Raw genomic sequence first — 10,234 nt, forward strand, 5'->3', positions numbered from 1 at the left:
AATAACAATAATAATAATTATGCTTAATTATAAAATAATAAATTATAAAGAATAATAATAATAATAATAATAATAATAATAATAATAATAACAGTCTGCTCTTGTATGTGCTCATAACATCCTGATCAAATAATACAATGTGTTTTCCTGCCCATCTCTTTCCTCTCTCCCTCGCTCTCTTTCTTTCTCACTCTCTTAGTGGCAGCAGTAAAAAGGGGGGTCAGAGCAGCGTTCCCAGGATAAAAGAGCTGGGCTAAGGGCTCCTCTCAATCACTGGGCCCTCCAGGAGGTGAGCTTCACCGGGCGATGAGAGACCTGTCGGGGGTGTGGGGATGTGAGCTCCATTTAGACGTGTCTATCTCAGGAGGAGAACGCTGTTGACTCTCCCCTATCTCCTTTGCCTTTGGAGACAAAAGGCATGCAAATATTTGGTGTGCTGCTAAGCCCCACAGAAGCATATTCAAAATGTCAGGGTGGTTATTTTCTGGCAAGGTGGCTCATCTCTGAACAGCTGGACTCAGTGGGATGGGCCGCTGCCTGTTGAGCGGCTCCCAGACGATGAGGGGTCCCTAACTTTACTCGTAATGGCTCTCGGAGGGAACAGCTTGCTTCTGGAACGGGTGCAGACAAGTCCATTTGTATCATTCGAATGCGATTTCCAATGTGACCTTGTGAATTTCCTGTATTTTTCTGAAGGTAATGTTTATTTGTGATAAATAAATGCATTTAATTAACTGAACAAAAATTCAGAATATTACAAAACAGATCATAATGTGTTGAAAATTTGGAGTTTCCTTTCCAAATAGTGATATAGTTTGTGTCTATACATTTTTTTCTTCTCTTTCTGTCTTGCTTTCTCCCTCTGATTCCCTCTCTGAGCTGTGATCAGGAGTGAGCTTTCTCATTGCCCCTGGGGAGGCTGCGGGGCTTCGGTCAGCCATATGGTGCGAGTCCCCTACCCCGCCCTCAATCACAGCCCTGGAGGAGCGGCCTGATGAGGCTGGATCAGGCCCAACGCTTCCTGCTGGAGAGGACAGCCCTGACTCAACACAGCAAAGAGACAGCCAGGTTAGGAAGAGGGAGACAAGGGTGATAAGGTGTGCTCAACCAAAGGAACAGGAATAAAGGGGAAGAGATCAAATAAAGGACAGCTTGTGTATGTTAGAGTCTTGGAAGGAAAAATACCTAGTCACAGTGTAGAAACATTTTCAGCTGGTTTTATAGATGAATGTTAAGAATTTTAATTACTAATAATTATTTGTATTATTTAAAAATTATTTTTAATTTTATTTATATATTTATTTTATTGTATATATTTTTGCTTGCTTATTTATTTATTTATTGCTATTGAGTCAATAGCTGCCTATGAGTGAATGACTTAATAGCACGCACGCTCACACACACAGTTATTGAGTAGATAAGCACAAATAACAAAAAAACATGAATAAATAAAAATGGCATAATCATTCATTAAAATTAATAAAAAGGAAATCCGTTCACACTGAAAATTCACATTCTACACTTTAAAATTCATGTACACAACTAGATTAAAAAACAAACAATAACATTTGTTTAAAATAAAAAAGTGTATAAAACTACTTTTATCTTTGTTTTAACTGTCCCCCATAAAAAAGTAATACTACTACTACTACTACTACTACTACTACTACTACTAATACTACTACTACTACTACTACTACTACTACTACTACTACTACTACTAACAAAGCGACTGAGAAAAACTGTATTATTATTATTATTAAGAATAATAATTTTTAACATGTTTTTTTTTTTACTTCTGTTTAGGGTCTTGGTGTATATAAATCAATTTTAATCCAATTTTATAAATCAAATAAATTTTGAACTTTTAACTATTAATTTGTGTTGGTCACTGGCACATACTAGTCAAAGTACATATATATACGAATGATAGCTAGATGGATAGATGGATAGATAGATAGATAGATAGATAGATAGATAGATAGATAGATGATAGATAGATAGATAGATAGATAGATAGATGATGGATAGATAGATAGATAGATAGATAGATAGGTAGATAGATAGATATTTTTTAAAGATTTTAGATAGATTTTTGATTATATTATTTGTGTAAGTGTACCCTAAAGTAATACATATATGAATTTATTCATTTTATTAACTGTATCTATGCATGGGTCTTTTATGGGGCTGCTCAGTTGATTCATTATCAGATTTTTTCCCATCTCTTCCTTGCACTGATTGCATGATCAATCTGCAGGTCAAGTATTCGTGTCAGGCACGCTGTGAAGATGCTGTAGTCATTTAACTTTTAATTAGTGATTTTAAATCATGTACATTAATTATAGCGTTTAAATGAAATTACCAAGCGGTTGAACAGAAACACCTCAACGAGTCCCCTGTCGTACGGAGGGAGGAGGGGACGTACAAGAAAAAGAAATAAAAGAAAGACAGGTTAATTGTAATTCACTGAGAAGATGACAGTGGAGTGAATGTATTCCCTGCGGAGAATGATTGGAGAAATAAAAGTTTTCTCTATAGCCCCGCACCCCTGCCTTCTCACTCTCTGAGTTGCCAAACACCAGCTTGTCATTTCTGTTTTGTTTGGCTTCCTTGAGATGCCTGAAAGTCTTCCTTGCACTGATTGCATGATCAATCTGCAGGTCAAGTATTCGTGTCAGGCACGCTGTGAAGATGCTGTAGTCATTTAACTATAATTAGTGATTTTAAATCATGTACATTAATTATAGCGTTTAAATGAAATTACCAAGCGGTTGAACAGAAACACCTCAACGAGTCCCCTGTCATACGGAGGGAGGAGGGGACGTACAAGAAAGAGAAGTAAAAGAAAGACAGGTTAATTGTAATTCACTGAGAAGCTGACAGTGGAGTGAATGTATTCCCTGCGGAGAATGATTGGAGAAATAAAAGTTTTCTCTATAGCCCCGCACCCCTGCCTTCTCACTCTCTGAGTTGCCAAACACCAGCTTGTCATTTCTGTTTTGTTTGGCTTCCTTGAGATGCCTGAAAGACTTGATACACACATTAAAAGATGCTGACATGTTTGCGTCTGATCCTCTTTTGGTCTCCATCTCTAATCGGGGGCGGCTTCTCTGTCTCTGTCTCCAACGTAGAGACTGCCACAGGTGCCACAAAAAAGACTTCCCTCAGATCAGCCCCATTTTGAAACATTTGACAAAAGATGGATAGTTTTTTCAGGACAGGAAGAGCAGTGTTCGCTGGGCACCCATAGATGTGATTGGACTCACAAGTATGTGGCTACTTGACCTAATTAATGTTCATTGTTTACATCGCTCATTACCACACTGACAGTTATTTCGCTCATCTTTGAAAGGGGCCCTTTCATGATGAATTACAGCTACAGAGGTGTCCCGTACTGGGGACCAAAGCCCAAATGAATCTCCTGAAGAGGTGTCTTGAAGATATAAGCTATTCAAATGAGACACTAACAGAAGGGGACTTTGCCATTGTCGGGCACCTTATGATAATGTTCTCATTTGAATATAAAAGAATCGTTGCCATTTTCTCCCCGTAGATCAAAAATGTGCGGCGTGAATAGGTGTTCCCCTCGCTAAACAGAGAAGACAATGGGCTCTTTTGTTTGTTATGCCGATGGAATTCTTGTACAAACACTCAAAGAAACAAAAGAGGAGATTGTAATAATGGCATCCACCTATTGCATACTGTAAGATCGTGTGGGTTTTCTTACAGTAAATGGGCAGCTTTTTTTGAAGCCACATTAGAGAGTCTTGTGTGAGTGTGTATAAACTGCTGTGCTTGAGAAGTTATGGTTAGGATGATGGACAGATAGGTAGTAAATCCATTGCGGTTCTGTTAATATCTTAATGTACATTACTCCACACAGTCGATCTATGATTCAGTACAAATGACAAAGGTTGAAAATTAATGTATTGCACTTATTAACACAACCCTATGGAAATAATATACCTCATAAGAAATGTTTAATTTTATTTGTCCATTGTCTCCAAAGCTGGAATAAAATAAAATAAAATAAAATAAAATAAAATAAAATAAAATAAAATAAAATAAAATAAAATAAAAACTCCTCAATAAACCTCAATAAACTCCTTATTTTGCTGCTTATAATAAGTAGTTGTTGTAGTAGTTTGAGTAGGGTTAAGGGATCTAGAATATGATCATGAAAAATAAGGCTTTAATACATACTTTATAAGTACTAATGAACAGCCAATATTATAATATTATATAGTACTGAAACATCTAGTTAATAGTGAAAAGTGTTTCCTTACTAAAATGTTACCTAATATATGTTTTCGGTAACACTTTAGTATAGGGACCAATTCTCACTATTAACTAATTGTTTATTAGCATGCTTATTAATAACATATTGGCTGTTTACTAGTACTTATAAAACACATATTCTGCATGACCATATTCTGTATCCCTAATCCTACCCAATACCTAAACTTAACAACGACCTTACTAACTATTAATAAGCAGCACATAGGAGTTTATTGTTAATAGTTAATGGTTTGTTTAATAGCGAGAATAGGACCTTAAAATAAAGTGTGACCATGTTTTCTCTACCTTTTCTATTTTTGTAGCTGGATTAAATAATGTCATATTAAATCATGTTAAATAAAATAATATACATTTATTAAATTAAATCAAATTAATACATTTAAAATATATTAAATTAAATTATTTATATATTTCTTCTACCTTGGTAACACTTTATAATAAGGTTCCATAAGTTAATGTTGGTTAATGCTTTAGCTAACAATGAGCAATACATCAGTAACAGTATGTATTCATTTTTGTTAGGGTTAGTTAATATACATTGTTAATAACTGTTCTTTGATAGTTCAGGTTAACTCATGAACAAATAATATTGACAGATATATTGAGATATACAGATATAAACTTTTGATTTCAATAACATATTAGTAAATGGTAAAATTAGTATAATCTCATCATGGTTAAAGGATGAGATCCTTTAATATATCTGAGCTGTTGTATAGTGTCTGTACTTCTGTAAGTGCAGATCTATAGCGTGAGCTGAACTGCTTTGAGAGCGTCCACTGCCTCAGGCTCGTCCTCCAGCCACAGCTTCATGTCTGCTTCTGGTGGCTACCTTACAGCTGACAGAGGCCAGTGCCTTGATAATTATCTGGGAGACATAATGTGAATCAGCAACACCAGAGGAAACAAAACTGTCCTCAGTGTGAGCCTCCTATTAGCATTTAGCATGTAGCTGGATGCTATAAACAACTAGTAGCAAAACAAGAAATAACTAAGGTAAAGTTCACCCAAAAGTGAATAGATAAACATCTATATATGAATAGATATAATATATATAATATATAGACACTGTATCGCGTACCTTGTCAGTGTCGTGCGCTTTGCTTGGCCATTTGTTGGGATAAACAGGAAAGTGTGTTCAAGCGCCAGCAAAACAGTTTTTTTTGTTTTTATTTAAATGTTTTAGTTTTGAAATGTTGTTGTATGCATTTGTCATTTTTATTTAATTTCATTTATTTTCTTAAATGTGTGTATATATACAGTATTTATAGAGTTTTAGCTTTTAGTTTTAATTACTTTTTCTTATTTGTAAGTCGCTTTGGATAAAAGCGTCTGCTAAATGACTAAAAGTAAAGTAAAAGTAAAGTAAATATAAGTCTTCACATAGATATTTTCCATACAAGGACAATTCATAGTGACCAGTACCTGTTCAAAGTACAAAAAACACCATAAAAGCACTATAACATTCAAAAGTGACATTTTTTAATGCATTAAATGGATCAAAAGTGACTGTAAAGACTTTTTATACCCCAAAAAGTTGAATAAATGCTGTTCTTTTGAACTTTCTGTTCATCAGTGAATGCTGAAAAATGTATCACAATTTCCGCAGCACAACTTAATATTGTTCATAATAACAAATGTTTATTGAGCAGCAAATCAGCACATTAAAATGATTTCCAAAGGATCATGTGGCACTGAAGACTGGAGTAATGGCTACTGAAAATTCAGCTTTGCATCACAGGAATCAATGACATTAATTTATACTACAATAGAAAATAGTTGTTAGTAAATTGTAACGATATTTCTGTTTTACTGTTTTGCTGTGTTTTTAATCAGACAAATGCAACCTTAATGAGCAAAAGAGACTTTCAAAAATGTTAAAGTCTTACCAACCCCAAACTTTTAAATGCTGGTGTAAGTAACCTGTATACTGTACATTTTATACTATGTTCCAAGTCTTCTGAAGTCATTCTTCAGTATTTACTGTCAACTTTCTCCTCCGCTGCAACTCTAAAACACAAAGCTATCTCTAAAACATCAAAGCTATAAATTCAGGTGACTGGGACTATATAGTCATATGGGTTACTTGGTACCTTTATAGTGCTTTTTTGGAGCTTGACGACCTGCGGCCAATATGAACTAAGTTAAGTTTCTTCATTTTGTTTCACAGAAGAAATAACAGCATGCAGGCGTGACACAATTATCATTTTTGGATGAAGTAGTACATCAGTAGCCATACTCTCGCTCCACAAGTGACGGTAGAATTGACGACTATTGTAGCGCTAGTGGGACACTTTTACAGCAACCGCAGTTAATTCTAGTCGAAATATCTGGAGGTTCACCATGAGTGCAAACATTCTACTGGCAGTGAGATATTACAAAAGTCTTTTGGGTCCAACAAACCCACCTCATTAATATTTCCAATTATTATTCCTTTTCTGTTCTCTTTCCACCAGCAAATCTGCCGAGCAAAAGAAGGAAAATAATTAGCTGCTCCTGATCTTGCAGAGGATCTGGGTCAGACCAGGCATCCTGCGTATTCTGACATTTTAAATTACCTGAACAATACCTGAAGCAATCTCTGGACCTAATTAACTTCCCACTGAGACCAAATGTACACATCATTTAAAAAGATAGATTTGAGGGGACAAAGCATGATGCCTGGGCCTGCGCTGGGGAAAAAGCATGCGTCCCGGACCTAAACCCCCCTCCCTCCCCACCCGCACGTACCACACCGCGTCCTTTACCATATGCAAACGCGATAGGCAATATTCTGTTGGCCCTATTTATTGTATTAGAGTAGGGGGACTCTCCATCAAGTAATGTAATATATAAATTATATGCATACACTACTGTTCAAAACTTTGAGGTTGGTAAGATGGTTTAATGTTTTTGAAAAAATTTACTTTGTCATCACCAAAGATGCATTTAAAAATGCAGTAAAAACAGTAATATTGTGAAATGTGTTAAAATAATTGTTTTTCTATTTGAATATATTTTAAAATACATTTTATAAATGTAATTCATTCCTGTAATGGTAAAAGGAATTTTCAGCAGCCATTACTATAGTCTTCAGTGTCACATGATCCTTCAGAAATCGTTCTACACTGAAAAAAATAAAAATAAATCACTCCGAAATTGCTAGTAAATTTAATAAAGAAATGGCATGTAACACATTGAATTAAATGTGAAATTTTAAAGTATAAAACTGAAATAGTTTTTCTTGTAAAATATACTGTGATAATCTTTATTCAGAATCTGTATTTTATTTAATTGTTTTATTTTTTTATGTATTATTATTTATTTATGTATTTTTTACAGTGTAATATGCTAATTTGCTGTTCAGGTAACATTTATTATATTATTGTCATAGTTGAATACAGATGTGATGCTTTTTAATTTTAATTTGATACTTACTCATTTAAAATATTTGTTTTAAATTATTTAAAAATGCCGCATCCTTGCCATATTTAATGCATCCTTGCTGAGTACAATTAAAAACAACAACAACAACAACAATAATAATAATAATAATAATACTGACCCCAAACTTTGAAATGGTAGTGTATTTGATTTTAATTTGGCTTGTTTGTTTGAATATATGTAATAGGTCTCTTGAAGCATCTTGGAGACGTTGCCACAGTTTTACTGGATTTAGTCTGTCTCAGTTTGTTCTGTTTCTTCATGTCATTCCAGACAAGACTCCTTGTGCAAACAGAAATCTCACTGGATTATTACAATTAATGGCAAAATGAATGTTTGGAAATGTAAACTGATATTTACTGACACACTACAGCAAAAGATAGAAATAGCTGGCTTAAAACCATTTTTTTAGCTTGTGAAAATACTAGTGTTCTAATAATTTTGGCCACCACTGTATATATCCCTCAGATAGAAGTGAGGAATTACAGTAAGTCATTGTGCTTAGCAACTCGTTTCTTATCAACATGTAAATTAGTATTCTATAGCAATCTCCTTCACGAAGCCCCAAAATACCTGCACTACACTGCAGCGCTCCATGCCTGTGGAAACTTTCACCTGCAGCCCAGGGCGAGTTGAGTGATCAGTAACAAGCAGTTGTTTGAGCTAAAAGCTGTGATGTGCTGCTCTGAACGGGAGCCTGGAGTATGTTTCTGACATTCAAAGCTGAGCTGGAGAGGTTTGGGGTTGCAGAGAGAGTGTGAAATGCACGTGTCGAGTGTCGGGCGAGCAATCACATCCTGCTGTGTGCTATCCCTGAGATCAGAGATCACAGCTCCCGACCACACATGCTCCTGAGACTCTGGCCTCCTGTAATATTTACCCTCTACACGAGCCAATTTGGCAGAGAACTGTCACTCAGCAGCCCTGGAAAACTGCTTTTAATAGAACCATCAACCCAAATCAGCCATTCCAACGCATGGGGATTTGACAATCCGGCTTGTACTACAGATTTATACAGACAAGGGATGTTTTCGCAAGTCTGAGAAAGTGTAAACAGTTGGTGGATTCTAAAAGTTTAACATATTAATATATTATGTTCGATTGATATTCATGAGAAGGGGTGCAGTTTGGAGTTTTGAGGAACTTCTATGCTGTAAGTTTAAGAGCAGGATAAAGACTGAATAACAGCATTATTTCCTTTGAAAAAACCTATGGAAAAGTTCCTTTGTTTAGAGTAGTATTAACCGTTTAACACACTAGATCTATTTATAGATGTGTTAATTAAACTTCTCTCTCCTAAGCAATTCTGAAATTATCATTAATGTTATCACTGTAATTAATTCATGAGTGAATTTTAATTAAATTGACCACACCACTCAGGAAGTCAAATTGGAATAAAAGGAAAAGCGATGCACTGAATTGCCGTTCCAAAAATGTAACACATGCTAATGCATTCTGGGAAATGTTATCAACCTATACTGCTATTCAAAAGTTTGGGGTCAGTAATTTTTTATTACTTTTAATACTTTTATTCAGCAAGCATGCATTAAATTGACAGTAAAGAAATTTAAAATGTAAAACAATCATCAAAAATAATGCGTACATGCTCAGTAATGCTTAATAAAATGTAAACCCAAAGCATCATATGACTGAAAAAAAACTGTCTGTCTGTCTGTCTGTCTGTAAACCTTCAAACTTCAAGGCTTTTTCAAATTTATAACAAATGGCTTTGTCTATTCAACATTCATGTAAAACATTGCTTTTCTAGTTAAACATCACGCTTATGTGATTTCTGAAATGGTGCACAACTGTATTACACAGAGGCCTGGACCAATAGAAATGTTTCAAACCATTCGACATCATAACAGCGTTGAGTTCAGGAACTTCATCTTTTTTTGCATTAGGCTCACACATCTACGTCTAATTAAAACATACTGGTTTTGCATTGTAGCTTAACAGTACAGGAACATTTCACCAAATATTTTATTCAAAAGTCCTCACACCTTTCCCAAAGCTCTTTGACTGCACGTCATGTCCCATGCTAACATTTGTAAATCCTTTGCCTAATGCACTGAACTTACTTCCACTAGAACAGCAGGCGTCACTTGCTGACACAAGCTCTCATTTCTTTGTAGCATGAGTTATATCAGGTGGCAGCGAGGCACATTTTGGGCTTGCATACATATAAGACGAGCTGATTTAGGGTTTTTGGGGACCGCCTGAGGCAGGTTATCCTGTGAGCCTACTGACTGCAGAGGGATTGCCTGGCAGAATGAAAGGCAGGCAATAGAAGGGGGGGGGGTGGGAGTGCATCTCGAGTGCATTGAACAGGGGGACTTCCCTCAGGCAATGGCCCAACTGGCCTCTGGTTAAATCCTCCACTGAAAGTGTAATAATCCAACCAGAAGCAGACAGCAAGAGAGGACAAAGCCTTTAATGCACAACAACAGTAGCTTCTCTAATTGCCCCTTTTGTCTTTTAAGCACAGGATTTCTGAGGGTCTATCATG

Source organism: Sinocyclocheilus rhinocerous, unplaced genomic scaffold (assembly GCF_001515625.1).
Source record: "Sinocyclocheilus rhinocerous isolate Xijiao unplaced genomic scaffold, SAMN03320098_v1.1 scaffold1158, whole genome shotgun sequence".
In the NCBI taxonomy this organism is placed as follows: Eukaryota; Metazoa; Chordata; class Actinopteri; order Cypriniformes; family Cyprinidae; genus Sinocyclocheilus; species Sinocyclocheilus rhinocerous.